Here is a 4382-nt window from a genome sequence, read left to right as displayed (position 1 = left end):
CCATCAGTCTATTTAAAAAACATCAGCCTATTTAGAAACAATCAGCCTTTTAAAAACCATCAGCATATTTAAATCCATCAGCATATTTAAATCCATCAGCCTATTTAAAAACCATCAGCCTATTTAAAAACCATCAGCCTATTTAAAAACCATCAGTCTATTTAAAAAACATCAGCCTATTTAGAAACAATCAGCCTTTTAAAAACCATCACCATATTTAAAAACCATCAGCTTATTTAAAAACTATCAGCCTTTTAAAAAACATCTTCGTATTCTGGCTTATAGCAGATGATACCGTTCGACATTACGTTCTCAGCTGGTCATGGCGTGTCTTTTATCACTTTATGTGAAACACTAGTTATATTTTCTAATTCACTCCACCGAGATACGACGAAATCTACACAGAAATGTGTATATATATATCTAAAAACTACACCACACTATCTACCGCCCCTAGTGACATATAAATTTCCATTGGCGATAATCTGTATAATATCAACTTAGTTGGGCTGATGAGAGTCGACTCTGCTCGAAATCATAGTCATAACCTGGTTATGCTATAAGTTTTTTTACCTAGTGTAACTTATTCAACTGATAAACGTAGCCTCAAACACTTTTCCAATGAAAAGACAAAAATGTATATGTGTTTGCAAAGTACACCAAAATATCTGTGTTACTTTATTGGGAATTAACGCCTATTGAAAGAACATTGTATTTCTACGCAGCATCTGGAGACAGCTGATAGTTAAGTTATAGAATTGTGGCTTTTTATGTTTATTGGTAATTTTTAGAATTTAACAGGATGTTTTATGGTCTTGACAATTTAACCAACAGGAAAAACTAACCTCGTTTCTCGAACCAATCTAGGATTTAGTTTTTCAGCTCTAAGTATACGACAAGCTCAGACATGATTGAAATTTACTTAGAATTCTTTTGAGGAAAACTATTTATCCGAATTCCCTCATCAAGTTAAAAAAATAAGGCTACCGTCATGGTAATACTATTAGTAGTTCACGAGGAACAGAAAAGTGTCTAAATTGAATTAACGCTTACGATGGCGATGTTATGGAAGAACTTTTCAATAGGAAGACAAATAAAATGTCAAATATAAGTAAAATATCGGTAATTGGATCATTTTATGTTCGAATTAAATAATTTATTATGTGTATGGAAATTTAGGTTTAAGTTTTTTTATATTTGAGTAGATGAATAAACTGCTTACTTCAAAACTGTTGCATGTGTAACAATGGAAACGCGACACTTCATCAACGATTAAAATGAAACCGATGGCGTCATTCGCCCCTGGTAACCTTGGTAGAAAATGTTGATGTATTCAAAATTTTTCGTAACGGTAGAGTGCTTATGGAAGAAACTGTTTGGTTGTGTTGAATTTTGTGCTAAGCTAAACAAGGGCTATCTGCGCTAGCCGTCCCTAATTTAGCAGTGTAAGACTAGAGAGAAGGCAGCTAGTCATCACCACCCACCGCCAACTCTTGGGTTACTATTTTAACAACGAATAATGAGAATGACCGTCATATTATAACACCCCCACGACTGAAAGGGCGAGCATGATTGGTGGGACAGAGATTCGATTCGAACCCGCGATCCTCAGGTTGCGAGTCAAGCCCCCTAACCACTTATAGAAAAGTTGACTCGTGTTTGTCACCTCCCGATTAAATGAAAATGATACACAGCGCCCTCCAATCAAAAACCTGATTACGGGAAGAATATAATCACAACTTTAAATGTGTTGTTCCTGTAAAGAAATATTTGAATAAATGTTTAAAAAGAAATCGTAACAAACATAAAAGCGAGAGATTATTTACTTAATCCTCCGCATGCTAGCTTCGGCGAGTAAAATCAACGTCAGTCTTGTACTCGCAAATAAGGTTAATCTTATATTCATGTCCCCCGGCAGGACAGATTCTTGTCCCCGGCAGGACAGATTCATGTCCCCGGCAGGACAGCGATAAGTCTTCGGTCTTACAGTTCTAGAAAAACGGGGTTTGATTCTCTGTGGTAGACAAATCGCAGTTAGCCCATTGTGTAACTTTAGTCAAAAACATAAACAACACCAACCTTACATATGTCTATTATAAATCCTATGTATTATGAATTGCCGTCTGACGCCTCGTTAATAGACTGAAACTCAATATGAACTAAAATCGGAGTGAATGTTTAGCGCATGAAGTGCACTTGATATTAATGAGCAAATGTACGAGCAACTTTACTTAGATGTAAATTATACTATTGCCGAGAACTCGTATATCATCATTTCTTAAATTATAAGTATTACCTTCAGATACTCTTGCAAAAAGAAATTTCACTTTAGTGTGGAAGACCCTCTGGAGCGTTATTTACGTTCAATACTCGCTACAACATGTCTCGTAGAGATGCAAGAAAAAACAACAAAATAAAACATATCGATTGGATCGTTCGCATAGTGCCTCAGATGAGAACAAAACACAAATGTGGAAGAAAAAAATATTGTATAGGAAAATTACAATTATGTCAAGTTAGTGTATACGTAAAAAAAGCTGTAAGCAAAGGCCATAAGGATGTTACTCCTATCGTCAATATAACTCAGAAATAAAATTAAAGATATTTTAACGCATTAACAAACGTGTTTATTATAAGTCTAAAATTCGTTTTTAACACTACGAATTTCGTGTTTCTGAAACAAAGCTACAATATACAGCATTTAAGTTGATGCAACGTGTATATGCAGTCAACGTTTATTTCAGAGTTTGGATAGCCAATGGGTATCCTACTGATGACACGTGAACCAAATAAACCCTTTTTTGTTCTTCAACTGAGAAAATCTATCCAAAAAAACAGCAAACTCTTTTCAATTCAATCAGCAAAATGTTTTTTTTTTTTATCCGATTTAAGTTGAATATATGTTTTAGAGCTAGCACGTTCTCGGTTCCATGATCGTTGCCTGTAAATAACTGGCAGAAATGTTTAGTTTTTACCTTTTTATTTTGACCCAATATACCGTTTTTAATAATGTAGTGCTATGTAGTGTATTGTAATTGAAATTTCCCAAAGTTAATAAGTCAATTACGTCATTAATGCTTACACTAACTCAGGGCTAACTTGGAAACTATGGTCTAGAGTTAAGTAAACTAGTCAACAGTACTAACCACCAGCTCTTGGGCTATTCTTGTCTGATTGAACAGTGTGAGATGACTGTTACTCTTAAAGCGCATCCACGGCTCCAAAAATAGGGCGCGCGTTTTTGCAGCAAAGGGTAGCAAACAGGGAATCTTCAGATTCATCTCCTCCCATGCACAGCTTCAGCTATAAATAATTGAAGTTCGAGAAATGTGTCAGCTAAATAGAAATGTTAATTATAAACCAACCTGCTAAACAGCTAGATGTTAGCTGTAATTGCCTTATTTGTGTTTTCTCTAAAATCTTTGAAATATTCAGATAAAACTAGTAGCTCCAAGTTGAATGTTTGAATTAAAGATGATTATTCAATTACGTTTACGTTTTCTTTTCATAGCTTTCCAAGAGAACGAAAAAGTAAGATATATTTCCAAACGATAGCATGAATTGATTGTTTGTTTGTGGCATACAAAAATATATACACAACTCTTACTGATCTTATTTGGCCTGGAAATAAATTAACACAAAATTTCAACTAAGCGGACGATTTTAGAAAACTAACAGACATGTTTTTACACAAAACTAGAAATTCCAGACTGGAAAAGAAAACATGCTGGCGACAGTAGGCTCCGAAAGTTCGCCTGGAGAAATAAATCGTTAATTACATTATTAAACTTTCGTTACAAATGGGGGCGATGCGGAGAGTTTTATTTTACCTTAACTTCGTCACTAGGTTTTTGCTGATATTGTTACGTGTCGCCTGAAAAAGAGTATTTCTTAACTATAACCTGATGGTCATATGGGTGAAAAAGGTGGACGGTTTAAATGAAATAAAGTATAGATTATTAGCTTTTTTTATCAAAATTGCTATGAAATCATTGTTCGTTCTCGACTAGTGGGGATGTAGTAATTTTGGTTTATTTAGAATTTCGCGCAAAGATAAATAAGAGCTATCTGCGCTAGCCGTCCCTAATTTAGCAGTGACAGACTAGAGGGAAGGCAACTAGTCAACACCACCCACCGTCAATTTTGGACTACTCTTTTACCAACGGGCAAGCATGTTCGGCGACGGGGATTCGATCCCGCGACCTGCAAGTTGCGAGTCGATTGTCCTAACCACCAGGCCATGCCAGGTCCCGGCTGTAGTGATATCGTAAACTATGGCTTGAGCTCTCTTGACAGTTTTCGTATTCATATCATGTCATATGTCATGAACCGTCAATGATCTGAATATCATAATTTGTCATTTTTACCTCGGCCCGGCATGG

Source organism: Limulus polyphemus, unplaced genomic scaffold (genome assembly GCF_000517525.1).
Source record: "Limulus polyphemus unplaced genomic scaffold, Limulus_polyphemus-2.1.2 Scaffold573, whole genome shotgun sequence".
NCBI lineage: Eukaryota > Metazoa > Arthropoda > Merostomata > Xiphosura > Limulidae > Limulus > Limulus polyphemus.
The sequence above is the reverse complement of the archived record's forward strand: the minus strand, read 5'-3'. Positions refer to the sequence as shown.